Source organism: Taudactylus pleione, unplaced genomic scaffold, assembly GCF_031769625.1.
Source record: "Taudactylus pleione unplaced genomic scaffold, aTauple2 ptg000114l, whole genome shotgun sequence".
Classification (NCBI taxonomy): domain Eukaryota; kingdom Metazoa; phylum Chordata; class Amphibia; order Anura; family Myobatrachidae; genus Taudactylus; species Taudactylus pleione.
In genome coordinates this window covers 25,777,180-25,797,167 of record NW_028284516.1, presented here as the reverse complement: position 1 = coordinate 25,797,167, position 19,988 = coordinate 25,777,180, and the positions used below count along the sequence as shown (strand labels likewise).

General features: G+C 47.4%; 1 protein-coding gene across 2 annotated transcripts in view; it reads right to left on the bottom strand.

Moving 5' to 3' along the window:
• The window catches only part of NCOA2 (nuclear receptor coactivator 2), a 231,602-nt gene that overhangs the window by 141,790 nt on the left and 69,824 nt on the right, over positions 1-19,988 (bottom strand). For both annotated transcript variants that reach the window (XM_088471472.1, XM_088471475.1), the window contains exon 2: positions 16,979-17,055. The gene's annotated coding sequence lies outside the window, so the exon portion shown is untranslated. The remainder of the gene's footprint in view (positions 1-16,978; positions 17,056-19,988) is intronic.

The window sequence follows — 19,988 nt, the reverse complement described above, 5'->3', positions numbered from 1 at the left end:
TCTCTACTCCCCGTTTTCAAGCACCTTCCCCTGTGACCACCCACATACGCCTCCTCCTGTCACTCAAAATAGCAGGCACTCGCTATTTAGCAAACAAACGATTTTCGGCCACACTGACTGGTTCGCGCATGCGTATTACGATCCGTACGCATGCGCAGTTGTGCAAACATCGCTCGGAACGAATGAGCGGCCGTCTACAAGCCGCTCTGATTCAGAGCCGGCCGCTATTTGCGCTCGCTCGTTCAGAAAAAAGGGGTGGCTATTCAAATGAACCGTTCGCTCTTTGCGGTCTGTTCACGCCTCTATGTCTGATCGAGCTAACAAAACTTGCGGTCGTTTTTTGGGAAACTACGCCCCCTGGCCGCTCGCATCCTACGTCATGTCCGCTATTTATTAGATTAATCGAGTACATCGACCAGCGTATGAACTGCTCGCTATTCTTGTGGTTGGTTTTTCCTACCGCAATCTTGTGAGCAGTTCTGACTATAAAATAACCCAGTGACGTGGTCAATGATGCTGCTGTATTAATTATGCACACCCATAAAACGTCCGTTTTGACCTTTAAGCACGCCTGCGTTCGGATCTCCACTCCCCGTTTTCAAGCACCTTCCTTTACATTTTTTTCAGCCGCATCCCGGAGAGTCAGACGGCGTCTGGTTGCTTGGCAACCATGTGACGCAGATAGTCCAGGACACGGAGTGACGTCATCGAGAGGCGCCCTGGCGTGCACCAGGAACACGCTGACCTCCGGGATGGCGCGCTTTTCACAGTGGTGGGGATATAAGGTAAGCTGTTTATTTTATTCTTTTCTATACCATTATTGCATTTGACAGCCTGAGGACAGGACCCTGCGCGGTCCAGAAAAGTTGCTGATTGCTGTTCACATGATGACTTACATTTAATACAAGCTTCATTGAAATATACTGCAGTGTCGGGCACAGTGTGTTTGATTGTAATACACCTATCAGGACAATTAATAAATAAATAAATATATATATTTTTTTTATTTTTTTTAATTGCTTAATTCGGAAACTTCGATTAAAAAGAAAAGCAATCTACACACAATCTTAATGCTGCTATTCAAAAATCAGAGGTTACCTGAAAACCAAGGGTTAGCACATAGAATGAAACCAAAACAGCGCACGATTTTTCTTTGCGCTGTTCTGATTTTATTATATAAACTCCTGTTGCGACACTGGTTTCGGGCTTAGCGCATGCGCTAACAGCATCATTCCCGGCACTATTCAACATCGCACTGAACTGATTTGCCCCCTTTGTGTCTGAACCAATAATTAAAGTTTAGGGTCAATGATAGATTCTGTTATTTGACCAGCATATAGGCCTATTGGCACTGAAAGAACTTGGCACATTGTTTACATACATATGGTTATAGTATAATATTTATTAAACATTTTTAGTAATACTTCTACTTTCATAAGTGATATTTTCTCTTTTTATTGTATTCAGTTCCAAACAATTATTAAAAATGTGGTATGACATATCGGAAACCCAGTTTATATCCAGTTACAAAGTCTCTCTAGTGGGCAGACAACATGCATTAGAGGTGTAGCTTATGTTCACTCTACTCTAACTAACAGTATTAGTGTGTGTGTACAAACAAGATATTTTAATGACATAGGGCCCGATTCAGCAAGGATCGCAACTGAGATTACACGCGAATCGGACAATTGTTGAGTTTTGCGTATGCATCGCACTGTGCTTACAAACCACTGCGATCGGGAATTGCTACGCATACCCATCGCAGAGTGATTGACAGGAAGTACCGTGGTCGGCGAAACACAGGCGTGCCAGTGCGTTTGAATGCGCATAAATTAGCCACTGCAATGCCATACGCAGCCTGAGTACTCATAGCGTGCGATGAGGTTTAGCAATTTCTGAGTAAGGTCAGACCTTGTGCAAGTGTGCGTGAGGCTGCGATGGTACTCGATGTTACCAATGGCTTTGCAGTCTTGCTAAGTATTATGGATGTGTGTAAGGTAAGGTGGGTGTCCCAATGTTGTGCTGCAACGGCATAGCGATCGCAGAGGATTAGCATATCTTCGCAGTGAGACTGCGTGCGTAATCGCTATTGCATTCGCAGCTGCGATTCGTACTGAATCAGGCCCATAGTTAGGAAATCAGTGGGTAAGCTAATGCTCTCTGTTATCAGTCATTTTCTACAAAAGCTGGTTGCAGCACCTTTCAACAGAATTGTCAGAAAGTGCGCCATGCGCAAGGAACGTTTATCACGACTATCGTCCATTATTGTAAGCTTATCCCCCCCACCCCCACAAGTGTCTAACAGTGCTGTGTATATTTACCAGCTACTTCTACACTCAAAGTACATTAGGTTACACTGGATGATGGGAAAAACAGATAAAACGTACTTACAGAGCGAGGCGGACACCACACTGCGTCTCACACTACATCTCGCTGTGGGTAACCTTATTTTGCCTCTCACTGCCATGGTGTGGTCATATTCTACTTGACTGTAAAAAAATGATTCATTCACAGGGAGATAGCACGTGAAAGTGAATAATGCCAATCAGAGGTTTCCACAGCTTTCTCTATGACATCGCAATATCACCCAGCTTACAGTTCACTATGAATCACTGTATCACTTTAACAAGCTACACGTTGGGCACCACATGCCCAGGCCTGGATTCCTGCCTGAACTCAGTGCCAAGTCATGTGTACGTTATAAGACTCTGCATAATGACACATACACTTTCTAATGATCATTTTAGAATGAACACAAAGGTTTAATACAAGTAATGAGCAACTGGCGGCTCAGAGAGCCTTGACCTGTGGCCCCAACTTTACTTTACAACATAAAGCAGAGAATACATTAGAATGAGAAGAGCCGGATTCCATGTCATGTGTTCTGCTCTGCACAACGCGGGAAGGTTACGCAGCACACGTAATCAAAGGAGGCTGTGCAGTGTTATTCTGCAGGGTCTTCTTCCTCTGGGGGATAGAGACTGAAGGTAATCAATCTAGTGCAGTGGTCGCCAACCTTAAATGAGGTGTGAGCTACTTTAGTAAAATGAAACCTCCTGAAGAGCTACTAAAATTGTAGAAAAAAAAATCTGGCTAATAACCGAACAATTGAAGATCATTTAAGGAAAATTTTAAAAAATGGTTTCATAGACAACAATGCATTTAATTATTACAGTGATATTATTGTAGTTTGTAAATAAAATGTAAGCACAGGTACATTTCACTGTTAATTACCGGCTCCAATGAGGCACGAGCAGTAGAGGAGCAAAAGATACTGTATAGGCAGGGCTGCTGTGTGATTTTCCGGCAGGGCTGAGCCGGAGTCACTCGCTCTGCCGTAGCGTAGAACCACAGGGAAGCACAGCTGCGGCAATCGCCTGACATGCTACCCTGTGGCTCCACCCATGGCGTCGACAACACGTCAGAGGTCACTTCCTCCTAGTTTACTCGGCAGTACTGCAGCTAGGTGAGCTACCAAAATTAAGACCGCGAGCTACCACTAGCTTGCGAGATACAGGTTGGAGACCACTGATCTATGCCATTAATAAAAAAATTATATAATAATTAGTTACTACATAGCTAGGTTATGATAAATGAGGGGTTTAGGGTAGCGTGGACATTTAGTGAAAAGTGAGAGAAGTTTGGAGCGAGTGGGGGTCTGGGGGACATTATAGTATAAGAGATGTAGGGATGCTGATATCAATTTTAGGGCTGTTTTTTTTATTACTGTAATAAATGGGTAATCCCTTCCAAGATTAGAGGGCCAAACAGGCGCCCCTTGCAGTGCATCAGATTGCCCATTACTGGACTACATATATACTCTGAAGAACATGGATGGTCAGCTGATCCTAAAAGGAAGATAATAGATTGAAATAAATTTGTATAGAAAGGGGTCCTTGCACATGGACCTTGAAATTGGTATCATTGCGGCAGATGTATTAAGCTCTGGAAAGTGATACATTGGAGAGTGAAAAATGACATTTAGGAGCTGATTGATTTTTTTTTTATCAAAACACAGCCAGTAACACGACAGCTGAGTGGCTGGTAATTTGTCATTTTCTACAGCTTAATACATCTCCCCTATAGTTCCCTATTGTAAATGCAGAGTTCATGCAAAGCGCAATACTTTCCATTCCATGCTGCATCTTGCACTCTCTCTAAAACATCTTAGGATCTTCCGAACATTTTTTTTCTCTTAAATATGCAATTTCCTCGCCCCACTGTGCCAGTGGTGCTCCCTTCCTATAAACACTGCTGCTAGTATTTAGACCAAACTAAGGGGCTGATGTGAATGATTAGCGCTATGTAAATAAAAGGTTAATAATAAGTTACAGAAGAGCATGTACAAGCATGCATGCCAATAACGGAGGATCAGCTGAAGGTGGACAACCCTTTTCAAACCAGCAATTTATTGAGAGTCCCACAAATTTTACTGCGTGTTAAAATCAATATAATCACTTGTCAAAACATTTTTACTTACTGTTCTCTCCAAGAGATTGTTACTGAACAAGGGTCTCAAAAGCTAAGACTGCCTTTCAATTCTTCCATGAGATGCAGGCATGACATTTTAACATATATCCCTCACCCCCAATTAACTAAAGAATTGCATACGAGCCAGCTTACACATTAGGACTATAAGACCTATTCTTACAACACATTACATCCCTGATTCAGACTAAAGCTGGGTATACACTGAGCTATGGCCGGGCTGACATATCGGATCCTGGGTACACAATACAACAATGTAATGAAAGAAGGTACAATCCCTCGTTCCGTCCCTCATTAACATACATGGAGGCACGCAGCACATCAAACCAGACGTCATCACATGCGACATGCATACACACTGCACGAAATGTTATGATTTGGCCAGATCGTAACGACATTGTCTCAGTATGTACCCAGCTAAAAGGCAGATATAAGAATCGACAACTAATCCAAGGACGGCGCTAATCAAAAAGTACTAAATAAAAACAGGTGCAGCTGTTTAAAAGAAAGGTTGTGCAACACCTATCAACAAACAAAGCTAACAAGTATATACAATGCAACCAGAAAGTATTCACAGCGCTTCACTTATTCCACATTTTGTGATGTTACAGACTTATTCCAAAATGGAATAAATTCATTTTTGTCCTCAAAATTCTACACACAATAACCGATAATGATACCGTGCAAAGAGTTTATTTGAGATTTTTGCAAATGTAATTAATATATACCGGCCAGTTCAGACTTACTTGGTGTATTACGAGAGTCCGTAATGGGCTTTGTAAGCTGCGGTGTGGTCCGTACCGCAAGTGGGCTAATGTTCATGCAAATGAAGCCTTGCTGTAAATGCAGTCAACAGAAAACCATCTGTGAAGACTGTGGGGTCTATTTACTAAGCTGTGTTAGGAGATAAAGAGAACAGTGATAAGGTACCAGCCAATCAGCTCCTAACTGCAATTTTTCAAACACAGCCTGTGACATGACAGGAGCTGAATAGCTGGTACCTTATCACCATTCACTTTATCTCCTAACACAGCTTAGTAAATAGACCCCTGAGAGTGAAACACTGATGCTCGATTGGAAAAGGCTCTGGAGCTCAGTCAGAGTGATGCAAGGATCTCCCTGTGTAGTTAGCGGTAAGCCGTGCGCATAGGCTGTAAGCCCAAATACAGCGGATGGAGTTCCGGAGCTCAGAGGGCAGACCAGGCAGCTTCCACTGGACACCAAATCGTTGATTTGGAAACAGGTGCTCAACGCGTTTGTGTGTCACATGACACTTTCCTCCGGAGCAGTAGAATTAGTGCAAAGTACTACTGCTCCTGAGGAAAGGAGTCATGTAAAGGCCTCCAACCATCTGCGATCAACTGGGGCAATTCTATGTTTTGTAGAGGATTGTCCCCCCAAAAAAATATGAGATATGGTAAGAACTTACCCTTGTTATCTCTATTTCTACGAAGTCCATAGGGTTCCACAGGATACCCTGGGGTATAGGTGATGACGTCAGTCGCAGGGCACCAAAGAGTTAAGCTTTCAGCCTCCCAGGATGCACTAGGTCCCCCTCCTATACCCTGCCCCCGAGCCAAGACACCTCAGTTAGTTACCAAGCCATAGGCCGGAGGAGGAGAAGGAAGAGAGATAACAAAGATCTGGACACATACAAGAATCACATTCTCACCAGAGGGAGACGGAAAACCGGTGACCAGAGCAAAGCCCATCTGCAGCACAGGTGCGACAGGGCGGGAGTCCTGTGGAACCCTATGGACTTCGTAGAAATAGAGATAACAAGGGTAAGTTCTTACCATATCTCATATTTTCTACTTCAGGGTCCATAAGGTATCCACAGGATACCTTGGGGATGTCCCAAAGCAGTATCCTTTAAGGGTGGGGACGCTCCTGTGCAGAAAGGAGAATCCGCCGCCCGAAGGAAGCATCCTGAGAGGCGAAGGTGTCAAACCTGTAATACCTCACAAAGGTATGGACAGAGGACCACGTAGCAGCCTTGCAGATCTGGACTGCAGAGGCACCACGTCGAGCTGCCCACGAAGGACCCACAGACCTAGTGGAATGAGCCTTCAGAGAAGGAGGAACCGGTAGGCCTTCATGAAGATAAGCTTCAGAAATAGCCATACGGATCCAGGCTGCCAAAGTTTGCTTTGAAGCAGGCCAACCCTTTTTACGGAAGCCATAGAGGACAAACAAAGCGTCCGACTTCCTAAACGAAGAAGTGCGGTCAACATAAGTCCTTAAGGCCCGCACAACATCCAAAGAGGCCTCACCCACGGAAAGACCCGGTGAGTTAAAGGCCGGAACAACGATTTCCTCGTTAACATGAAACTGGGAAACAACTTTGGGAAGAAACTCGGGCCGAGTGCGGAGCACTGCCCTGTTCCCATGAAAAACCAAGAAAGGGGGTCTACAAGAAAGAGCCCCCAACTCAGAAACACGTCTGGCCGAAGCAATAGCCAGAAGGAAAACAGTCTTAGCTGTTAGCCATTTAAGATCCACTGATCACAGTGGTTCAAACGGCGGTCCTTGGAGAGCCCTCAGGACCACAGCCAAATCCCAAGGCGCCACAGGTGGAACAAAGGGCGGCTGAATGCGGACAACACCTTGCATAAAGGTGCGCACATCCGGGATTGTAGCAATCCTACGGTGAAACCAGACAGACAGGGCCGAAACCTGTACCTACAAAGAAGCAAGGCGAAGCCCATGATCTAGTCCCGCTTGCAGGAAGGCGAGAATCCGAGACAGACGAAACTCCCGCGGTGCATAACCTCTCGGTCGACACCACTGGAAGAACGTATGCCACACGCGATGGTATATCCTCGCGGAAGACTGTTTCCGAGCTCGCAACATGGTACGCACCACAGAGCAGGAAAACCCCCGGGACCTCAGCATGGCCGTCTCAACAGCCACGCCGTCAAAGACAGCCGAGTCAGGTCCGGGTGACGACAAGGACCCTGAGACAGGAGGTCCGGTCATAGCGGCAACCGCAGAGGACTGTCCACGGACAGACCCTGAAGGTCTGAGAATCAGTGCCGTCTGGGCCACGCGGGAGCTATCAACAGGAGCGTCCCTCCTTCCTGTTTGAATTTCCGGATTACCCATGGAAGAAGGGAGACCGGAGGGAACAGGTATGCGAACCGGAACGTCCACCGGACGGACAGAGCATCCACCAGAGACGCCCCTTCGTCTCTTGTGCGAGACCCGTACACCGGCAACTTGTTGTTGTGCCGGGACGCCATGAGGTCGATCTCTGGAAGACCCCATCTGTCCACCAGTAGTTGAAAAACGTCCGGGTGCAGGGACCATTCCCCCCGGATGAACGTCCTGGTGACTTAGAAAGTCCCGCCTCCCAATTGAGCACTCCCGGGATGAAGACCGCTGATATGGCCGGAAGATTGCGCTCCGCCCAAACCAGGATCCGAGACACCTCTACGAGAGCCGCCCGGCTTCGGGTTCCTCCTTGCCTGTTTATGTAGGCCACGGTGGTAGCGTTGTCCGACTGGACCTGTACCGGGTGACCCTGGAGAACCCGATGTGCCTGCTGGAGAGCATTGAAGACCGCACGGAGTTCCAAGATATTGATTGGAAGCTCCGCTTCTGTCGGCGTCCACCTGCCCTGGAACAGATGTGGACCCGAAACTGCTCCCCAGCCCCGAAGACTGGCGTCCGTTGTCAACAGGACCCAATTTGGAACCCAGAACGGACGTCCCTCGCTGAGGTGGGTCGTCTGTAACCACCAAGCAAGGGACAGGCGAACCTCCGGGGTGAGCACTATCGTCTGGGATGTTAGAGACTGAGGCAGCCCGTTCCACTTTGACAGGATCAGGTGCTGCAGAGGTCTGGAGTGAAACTGGGCATATTCCACCATGTCGAACACCGACACCATGGAGCCCAGTAACCTCATCGCCGAGTGTAGAGACACCCGGCGGCTGTGCAGACAACTGCGCACCCTTGACTGCAAAGCAGAGATCTTTTCCTCCGTCACGAAGATCTTTTACTGTCCCGAGTCCAATAAGGCTCCAAGATGCAGAATCCTCCGAGACGGGATTAGAGTGGACTTCTGCCAGTTGATTAGCCAGCCGTGCCGTTGCAGCAGGGCAATGGTCAGGTCCAAGTGGCGTAACAGGAGCTCTGGAGATCCCGCCACCAATAACAGGTTGTCCAAGTACGGCAACATGCGGACTCCCTGCAGCCGCAGAGAAGCCGCCATGACCGCCATCACCTTGGTGAAAACACGTGGTGCTGTCGCCAGGCCAAAGGGTAACGCCCGAAACTGGAAGTGGTCGCCGCGGATTGCAAACCTGAGGAACTGTTGATGGCGCAAAAGAATAGGGACATGCAGGTAAGCGTCCTGTATGTCCAATGACACCATGTAGTCCCCAGGTTCCAGCGCCAGAATGATGGACCGTAGGGTCTCCATCCGAAACTTCGGTACCTGCAAAGACTTGTTGAGTGCTTTGAGGTTGAGAATCGGACGATACGACCCATTGGGTTTCTGTACCAAAAAAAGATTTGAATAGAAACCCTGGCCCCTCTGGGAGAATGGAACAGGCACTATAACTCCAGCCTGGAGCATAGTGTGCAATACCTTCCGCAGCTCCGTAGCCTTGTTCCGGTCTGATGGTAGACCCGTGGTGAAGAATCGAGCCGGGGGTCTGTGCCGGAAGGAGAGGGCGTACCCGTGGGAGACCACCTCCAGAACCCAAGTGTCTGTCGTAGTGACCGACCAACACTGGGCGAAGTGCAGCAGGCGGCCTCCTACCATGGGATCCCCCAAAGGGAAGCCCGGACCGTCAGGCCGCAGGCTTGTCATCTGGCTTGGGGGCCGGACGTCTGGTACTCCATGCCTGCTTCCGGGGCTTGACCGATTTCCTAGGGACCAGCCTGACGAGGAAACTACTGTGGTTTGGGCCTGCCCTGGGCCCTAGATGACCGAAAGGATGATGGTCCAGAACCAGAAGGAGCAGCGGCCGACGGGAGACAAGCCGATTTGACTGCCGCCAGCGTGGCCACAATCTTATCCAGATCCGGACCGAAGAGAACTTCTCCGGTAAACGGCAACGCTTCCAGACCCTTCTTGGAATCTGCGTCCGCCTTCCAGGATCGCAGCCACAAGGTGCGACGAGCAGCTACCGCTGCTGAAGAAATTCTAGACACCAGAGTACTAATGTCTAGAGCCGCCTTGTTGATGTAGGTGGCCGAATCACGGAGATTGCCAATCAACTCCGCCTGTTCGGCCGGACAGTCGGAATCAAAAGAGGCCTCTAATGAATCCGCCCAGCGCTCCATCGCTCTGGCAACCCAGCAAATGGCCATAGCCGGCCGTGCTGCCCCCCCCCGCAAGGGAATAAGCGGACTTCAGGCAGATTTCCACCTTGCGGTCCGTAGCATCCTTAAGGGAGGACATGGATGGCATCGGCAATGTGGCACTACGGACAAGACGGGTCACGTGAGAATCCACCTGGGGAGGGGATTCCCACTTAGCAAAATAATTATCCGCGAACGGATAAGCCACCGCCAGGCGTCTCTGCGGCTGGTATCTTTTGCCAGGCTGTTTCCACGCCTCCACTAAATGGTCCACCAACTGACCCGAAAGAGGAAAGACTGTGGCATCGCCCTTCACGTCTTTGAAAAAGGCATACTTAGATTTAGCCGCTGGGGGAACTTCGTCCTCAATCACCAAGGCTGTGCGGACCGCCCGAATAAGTCCAGGAATATATACTTTGGACTTCGCATCAGCGTCCTTAGTATGGAGAGGTTCCTGATCGTAAGGATCCAAAATCTCCCCATCATCAGACGTCCCTTCGTCATCCTCATAAGGAGCGGACAGAGACGCCACCGGCCGTTTATGAGGCCGCATCACAGACTCCCCTTGCAACACATCCGACAAGTGCTGTACAGAACTCGTCAGGGAGTTAACCCACGCTGGCTCCTGAGAAACCGAGAGCGGGGAAATAGGGAGACTGTGGGGTACCACCAATTGTCGTGGGAAACCCTGCATGGGTGACGACACCACAGACTGCTGGGACAAACCCATCGGAGTAAACGCGGGCTGCGGAGCTAACTGGCCCACTAAAGCTGTTAGCGCCTGAGCGAAACAAGCCCAGGGCGGCTCCTGTACCGGTGCTGCAACCGTAAGAGGCCGCGCCATGGACAAACACTGCCGGCAAAGGCCCTCCGCGCTACCCTCCCCCTCCGCTAACGGTACTTTACACGTGGTACACTGTAGCCGGAGGGGAAAATCACTTTCAGACATGACGGCACCACGTATGTGACCCCTCTCACCAATTATATATTAAATAGGCGAGAGACCACCCTGCAGCACCGCACCGTAAGGGCTTAGCAGAAAGAACAGGGACAGTAATAAAGCTGACAGGCTTGAGGAGAAAAGTTACAGGCAGCAGCGCTAGCAGTCACATAGCTGATCACTCAACTACACAGACACAGGGCCTGGTAGGACACAGCGCTGCATACACAGACCTGACCACAGCGGAGGAGAGGTATGCGGGGGGACCCAGACCACGATGCTTCCAATGCAGGCTTCCAGCAGCGTTCACCATGCTTCTGAAAAGACGGCCGCCGAGGAGCAGAGAGAAGGCTGGCCTGGGGGAGGAGCGCTGACACAGGGCCAGTCAGCACAGTGCAGAGAGGGCTGTGTGCAGCGGGGGAGGCGCCGGCTGTGAGACAGGGAAGGCGCGCTCCCCTGGCATGCATTTAACCCCTGGGACACCGCAGCGCTACCGCACTGCTGCGGTCCGCTGTCCCAGGGGGTAGTGGAAGCGCAGGTTGGTCGCCTGGCTCCACGCTGCAGCCAGTCCCCAGGGAGCCCCCTGCCTGGGGACTTAGGACCATGTGATCAGCGGGGACCCACCGCGGGACCCTGCTGCTTACCTCTGTCCCCCTTGAAGGAGAGGTATGCGGGGGACCCAGACCACGATGCCTCTGATGCCAGGCTTCCAGCAGCGTTCACCATGCGGTTGTAAGATGGCCGCCGAGGAGCTTAGAGGAGGCTGGCCTGGGGGAGGAGCACTGCTACAGAGCCAGTCAGCGTTGCAGAGAGGACTGTGCAGCAGGGGAGGCGACGGCTGTGAGACAGGGAAGGCGCACTCCCCTGGTATGCATTTAACCCCCGGGACGCCGCAGCGCTACCGCTCTGCTGCGGTCCGCTGCCCCAGGGGGGTAGTGGAAGCGCAGGTTAGATACCTGGCTCCACGCTGCAGCAAGTCCCCAGGGAGCCCCCTGCCTGGGGACTCTGGACCATGTGTTAAGCGGGGACCCACCGTGGGACCCCGCTGCTTACCTTGCTGTCCCCTTGAATCCGGCCATGGTCCGGAACATCTGGGGTCACCGCTAGCTGTGACCCCAGATGCCCACCAGCATCCCCGGATCAGTACCGGCGTTCTGGTACCGGTAGGGTGTAGGGAAGACAGCATGGACGTCAGGACTGACTGTCCATGCTGTTCATCCAGATGTGCAGCCACAGCTGCATGAAGAAAAAGCTTCAGGGGCTCTTCTAGCCCCCACTCCAACAGGTGCACCCGACTCCGGCCGGACACCAAACTAAACTGAGGTGCCTTGGCTCGGGGGCGGGGTATAGGAGGGGGACCTAGTGCATCCTGGGAGGCTGAAAGCTTAACTCTTTGGTGCCCTGCGACTGACGTCACACCTATACCCCAAGGTATCCTGTGGATACCCTATGGACCCTGAAGTAGAAATCAGCAATATGTGGAGATTCACAAATTGGTGACTCCGAACAAAAAGTGATCGGAATCACAAAATCAGATTGTCCAACAGGTTTAATTTCAGCAACCAATCGGGGATTTAGATTGCTAGTGTATGGCGTCTATTAGATAAATAAAAGGAGCAAACGAGCAATTTGCTCCTTGCAAAAAAAAAAAAAAAAAAAGTACAGAAATGGGCTTTTGGAGTGCAAACTTGCGGGAACCACCCTGCACCCTGGGAACAGCCCCCCAAAGGTAAACAGTGTGAAAAAAAATAAAAAATACTTAACACCCCAAAAAATTACTTTGAAAAAAAGGGGGCAAAAAAGTACAAAGTTGGGGGACAAACTTAAAAACTAGCGAAATAGACTCCCCACACTATGTCGTCTGATCCGGCGGATCGGATGAAATATCAGGCACATTGGCCAGTGTGTACCCGGCAATTTCACTGACGATGCACGCTACCGCGCGACATCGCCCTTCGGACCTGCACTATCGTTCGTGGTTGCGATATCGCCCCGGCAAGTGTGTACGCCCGATGCCAGATCCAGCCGCTAGTGTGTACTGGCCTTCAGCATTAAACCAAGAACCACCCCGACCCTTCCTGACTTGGGAAGGGGGGGGGGGGGATTCAATTCAACGCAGTATACAGGAATTAAAACTCTGGAAAGGAAAAGAAAGATGTTTGAGCTAAACTTCAATTAGTGAAATCTCCCATTTGTATTATGATCTGTACATAATCATTTAGGAAAGGAACAACCAGCCCTAGTGTGTTTATTATTCCTTTAAGTAAAACAAGTTTTGGTTTCCCATTCAAATTGATGAACTTGGAGAGCGGATGAGAAGTCAGACTAATCGACTATGTACCTGCTATGAAAACATTCATCCCACTAATCTCAGCTTCCTGTGTGAGGGAAAACAAATATAGACTGACTCATACCAGGGAGCGGTTAAACATTCTTCTGACATAACATGTTGACAGATAACCATGTACTTCAGCTGAAACGCAGTGCTACACCACCCCACGCTATAAATCATATGCTTGCCTTTTATTACGCTGAATAAAGCACAGGCAAACGTCACAGCACAAGGAGGGCGGCACATCAGTTTCATCTCCGGATAGACTGGTCCATGGGATAAATATTTGTAAAATCACCTATTAGCCCCTGGAAATCTGTCTTACATTTGTAACAATTTAAGCGCATTCTGCATTAAAAAGTTAGGGCGTAAATTGCACCAACAAAAAAAGGTTTGCAAACTTTGCTAAGCCACAGACATTTAAAGATGCATCTAGCTCTGCAATGGCACATATACGCCAGCTTAATGACGGGTAAGAACAATCCAGCTCTGCAAGGGCACATATACGCCAGCTTAGTGACAGGTAAAACCAATCCAGCTCTGTAAGGGCACATATATGCCAGCTTAATGATGGGTAAGAACAATCCAGCTCTGCAAGGGCACATATACGCCAGCTTAATGACAGGTAAGAACAATCCAGCTCTGCAAGGGCACATATACGCCAGCTTAATGACGGGTAAGAACAATCCAGCTCTGCAAGGGTACATATATGCCAGCTTAGTGACAGGTAAGGACAGCAGTATATGCAACAGGAATAAATAGTGACATATTTGCCTGGATTACACCAGGGATTGTGGTTTGATAGTGGTATCTGTAAATGCTTACACTACACAGTTCCTTAATTATCATACACATAAAACAGTCTGTGTCTGGACAGTTAATAAATAATACAATCACATTTACTTGTAAAACAAATAAAATAATTAAATTGGTAATGGTTGTCTTTCTCTTTAAAAACAAACAAACAAACAATGGAAATCCTGATGCAGACTGAATGCAAATGTCATGTAAATACTGAACAGATTGCAGCAGCCATACTTATAATTTATATAGTGTCAGTGGGAGGGATCAAAACGCATCCACTCAGCCAATCAGGAGCTACCGCTTTAGACAGAAGCAGGTCTGAAGTCACTGGCATGACTTTTGATATCAAACCCATTGATGTCTGGCAGATGACACGGAAGTGGGTGCACAGGACACGGTGTGATCCAGAGAACGGCCTTGTACATATACAGTTACCATTCTGAGCATGGCTATAACTCCATCTGGGCTCCAGTGATGGGATATACTGCCCTCCTGATTAAAGGCTCAAGATAAGGACCCAAATCAATACAGAGGGCGAAAAGCTAAGTGTTTCCCAGCTTCTGGGAGCAGAGATTATTACCTTACAAAGTAGAAGGACAAGTTGTGGATATACTGTAATGAAGTTGGGATGTCTTGTCCTCCCCCCCAGCACAGCTATGCCCTCTTCCAATGATGCAAGATAAACAAAGGGCTTACATTAAGCACATTAGCAGAATATTAACTCATTGCAGCATGATAGAGGTTAGCTAAGAAATGAAAAGCAGGTTATAGGGCAAGAGACAGATTCATTCAGGACGAAGACCTCCTATCTAACCAGGCCCACCAATCAAACATAGCTATGCATAACCCTGCTACGTAAGTTGCCATCTTCAGCATTTATCTCACTTGTTAGACAAAGTTAAGTCCCTAACTTTGTCATACTTGCTGACATTTAAGCTGTCACCTCCAAGAGGGGTGCAGGTGGGTAGTGCCGTAATAATCACTGTGAAACCACCCCTGCTATGCAAAACCGCCATCCATGGCACGGTGATTCAACGTGAATTATGTCATCAAGCCACCCAGACTGTCACGTCACTCAGGAATGGGTGCAGTGAGCTGCATGGGGGGACACCGGCCTACTCTTCCCGATGTCCAGAGAGCCACGCCAAACTGAGAAGCCTTCCGGGTGACAAAGGAAGTATGACCTGTTTGTCTTTCACACGTAATATAGATGTTTGAGTTGGATTTGTGAAGGAACATTTTAGCCGTGTCTACTAAGCTCATTTTAATTGTCTAAATGGATACAAATGGTGTATGAAATGGGAGATGCTTATTCCATATGCAGAATGGAGAATGGACAAATGGATTAAATGGGGGCAGTTAGATTGAGCGCGATGTTGAAAAGCCACGGGAAGGAGTTCCCGGAGCTATTCAATTGACCGCGCCGATAAGTCCGACTGCAGGATTTCCTCAGGAGGGTGCGAACAGAAATCAGACTTAGTACTGCGCAAAGCTGGAAAACAGCATTGTGGCCGGCAGCTAACTGCTTCGCGGCCGGCACTTTAGTCGGAGAATGCCGGTCAGTACCATTAAACACCCAGCTTAAGCCGCGGTAACCGGCATTCTCCAACTTAAGTCGTTCTAGTCTGACTTAACAGTGCGATCAATTGAATACCTCCAGGAACTACTTTCCGGGGCTATTCTACATCAAGCTGAATTGAATCGCCCTCAATGAACACACATGACGGAACATGTAGGGGACATGCTCTACCTTTCAATCGCTCAAATGTGGAAGACTTTCATTTTGGATAGGAGATAATGCATACCAGCTTACAATGAACGGTTAGTCCTCATGCTAAGAATTTGCACTGTCACAAAAATGTAGCTACGCATACAAGTCTGAGTTATTTCGGGCAGATATCTCGCAGGCCTTTTTTGTGTTAAACGTTTAGAATAATGACTGAATTATGATCACATTTGAGGCTTCAGATTAAATGTGGCCACACATCCATGTCGGACAATCAGCCCCGATATCAGCAATATTTGTGGCCCCGAAAATTAGCAGCAAGAGTGAGAATTATTCAATGAAAATTAATCAGATCACCACAGAGCTTGAAAAATAAAAATGACGGCAATAGGCCACGGTGTATATAGTTACATTCTGACTAAACTAACAAATCCCAGCGGAAGCCGGAAGTGTTTGAGCACTAACATCCACAAGTTAGGCCATTTAGGACAGATCCAGCTATTCAACTCAATGGAAGAGTGACTGATTCGGGCAGTGTGCGACCACCATAAGACTTCAGCTGTGACACAACTAGACACTTTCCTCAACTTATAGGGGCAGATTCAATTCTGCAATATGGCCCGTGATGTGCCATGCTGGACCAGTCATGGCTAACAACTTAGCAAGTTTGTCCTCGCTTCCATAGAGTCGCGGTGCATAGCCTACGGTAAAATGATAGTGCACACACAGCCAAACATTACATAATGTTTGGCGGCATATCACACAAAACGCTAAAATTGGATGCTAAAAGTATGGTTGCTATGGAAAATGTTCCTGTAACTAATGATTATTTGTTTAAAAAAAAAAAATATATATAATGAACTTTATTTTATAAGTTAGTAAATTGACATGTTGAATGGGTGATACATAGGGACAGATTCAATTAGAAAAAGTGAGCTATCACATGACTGCAAATATGGTCTCCGATTTCTGCTCCCACCTACACTGCGAGCAAAAAAACAGCCAGACACACATCCGGCGAAGCTGCGGGAAGCCATTCTGGCAGCTCACAGGTAATTGAATCAGCGTCATAGACCATTGTTGTTATGATTTTTGGGGGATATTCATTCCAAGAAAGCATCCTAGAAAAAAATAGTGTTACGTAATGCTAAACTTCATCTGTTATAGAAACCTCAAAGTCATTATTGGCAACACTCCTCTTATCGGTCATTTTAATCAAAGTCATAATCACTTTGCTATTATACATATAAGCGTGGAATCAAAGCACACACAAAAAAAAGAGATTTCTGGACATTTTGCCCTGTAACGGGTTTGTTAGCACACAGTGTTAATAATAGGACTAATTAAGTTTTGTAGCGGTATAATTAATAGGATTTACCTTTTAACTTTTCATGAGTGTCTGACAGTTATGTCTCCTTTCCACAAACAATTAGTAATCAGTTATCAGGATGAAACCTAAGAAGATTAAAACAAGAGATATATCATTCAAAACATGAATACAGCTGTAAAACAACATTATCCAGATATAAACCAGTACCTAAATACAACACTGATAGAAAATAACATTGTGCACCAACAACATTCCAGTTTTTATTCTTCAGGTCAGGGATGGGGAACCTCAGGCCCGGGGGCCATATAAGGCCCTCGGAATAAGTTGGCCTGGCCCTTGGAGCTTTTTCTGCTAGCCTCATCTGGATACCAGGGTGCCTATAATGACACCCTGCGGCCAGAATCTATGCAGCAGTGCCGCCTGGAGCATCCTTAGGTCGCTGCCCTTACAGCTCCCCTGCTGCAATCACCAGCGATTGTGGCCCCTGTCCCGTGTGACGTCACATTGAGGGAGCGTGGGCCTGCACCGGGCCCGCGAATAATGTTATATACAGTCAGGTGCATAAATATTGGGACAGTGTCAGAATTTTCATATTTTGGCCTCTATTCACCACCACAATGGCTTTGAAATGAAACAAACAAGATGTGCTTTAACTGCAGACTTTCAGATTTAATTTGAGGGTAATTACATCCAAATCAGGTGAACGGTGTAGGAATTACAATGGTTTCTATATGTGCCTCCCACTTTTTAAAGGGGCCAAAAGTAATGGGACCATCAACTCAAAAGCTATTTCATGGACAGGTGTGGGCTATTCCCTAGTTATTTCATTACCAATTAAGCAGGTAAAAGGTCTGGAGTTGATTCTAGGTGTGACATTTGCATTTGGAATCAGTTGCTGTCGACTCTCAATATGAGATCCAAGGAGCTGTCACTATCAGTGAAGCAAGCCATCATTAGGCTGAGAAATCAAAACAAACCCATCAGAGAGATAGGAAAAACATTAGGTATGTCCAAATCAACTGTTTGGAACAGTCTTAAAAAGAAAGAACGCACCGGAGAGCTCAGCAACACCAAATGACCCGGAAGACCACGGAAAACAACTGTGGTGGATGACAGAAGAATTATTTCCCTGGTGGAGAAAAACCCCTTCACAACAGCTGGCCCATTCAGGAACACTCTCCAGGAGGTAAGTGTATATGTGTCAAAGTCATCAATCAAGAGAAGACATCACAAGAGTGAATATAGAGGGTTCACCACAAGATGTAAACCATTGGTGAGCCTCAAAAACAGGAAGACCAGATTAGAGTTTGCCAAACATCATCTAAAAAGGCCATTACAGTTCTAGAACAACATCCTATGGACAGATGAGACAAAGATCAACTTGTACCAGAGTGATGGGAAGAGAAGAGTATGGAGAAGGAAAGGAACTGCTCATGATCCAAAACATACCACCTCATCAGTGAAGCATGGTGGTGGTAGTGTCAGGGCGTGGGCATGTATGGCTGCCAATGGAACTGGTTCCCTTGTATTTACTGATGATGTGACTGCTGACAAAAGCAGTAGAATGAATTCTAAAGTGTTTCAGGCAATATTATATGCTCATATTTAGTCAAATGCTTCAGAACTCATTGGACGGCGCTTCACAGTGCAGATGGACAATGACCCGAAGCATACTGCAAAAGCAACCAAAGAGTTTAAGGCTAAAAAGTGGAATGTTATGCAATGGCCAAGTCAATCCCCTGACATGAATCCGATTGAGCATGCATTTCACTTGATGAAGACAAAACTGAAGGGAAAATGCCCCAAGAACAAGCAGCAACTGAAGACATTTGCAGTAGAGGCCTGGCAGAGCATCACCAGGGATGAAACCCAGCGTCTGGTGATGTCCATGTGTTCCAGACTTCAGGCTGTAATTGCCTGCAAAGGATTTGCAACAAAGCATTAAAAAGTGAAAGTTAGATTTAGGATTGTTTAGTTTGTCCCATTACTTTTGGCCCCTTAATTCCTACACCGTTCACCCGATTTGGATGTAATTACCCTCAAATTAAATCTGAAAGTCTGCAGTTAAAGCACATCTTGTTTGTTTCATTTCAAAGCCATTGTGGTGGTGACTAGAGGCCAAAATATGAAAATTCTGACAATGTCCCAATATTTATGGACCTGACTGTATATCTAAATGGCCCTTGGCAGAAAAAAGGTTCCCCACTCCTGCTTTAGGTTATAACTGAATGAGTTTGGGATTCAGTCAACATCAGTTTAAGCTTTGTTTTGTTTGCTTTCTTCTATTTTGATTTCACTTAATATGACACTGGTGATCTCACTCAAGGAGAGAGGTATCAAGCCTTGGGGAGAGATAAAATGGAGACATTGCCTTAAGCAACTAATCAGCTTCTGTCATTTCAAAGACTGTGCTTGATAAATGACAAATCAGTTGGGGGCCCATTTATCAAAGTTAATTTGAGGTCAATTCCCCGAAAACACCTGTTTTCGTGGGTTTACCTCAAATACTAAGTATCCCCCGGATGTATGAAAGAGGGACGGCAGCAGGTATCGGAGATACCTGCTGCGATCCCTCCATTGCTGCCCACAGCCGCCTGCCCCATAGGTTTCTATGGGGGATGCGATGCTGCCAAATGTATCAATATCGGGAATGCGAAGCATTCCCGGTATTGGCCCCAGCAGCTAACGCTATCTGAAGATAGCGTTAGCCGCTGTAGCCTATGGGGACTTACCGCATTTCAGCCGGCCGAGGGATCTCCCAGATCCCTCCACCGGCAATGGACGCCGCTCATGTGAAGTCCGCGCATGCACAGTAGTCCCGCATGCACTCCGGCCTTTCGGAGCCTGTCTCCCTGCATGTGCCGGTACATACATTCAGCCGGTATGATCGCATTTTGCAATGCGATCATGGGCGGTACTGGATGCCCTGATCGCATTGCAAAATGCGATCATTAATTAATGGGCCCCTTGGTTACTTTGGTCAACTACTCCACATTATCTCTCTCCAAGGGTTGATACATCTCCCCCCGACTGGTTATGGCTTCAAATTGTACTTTGC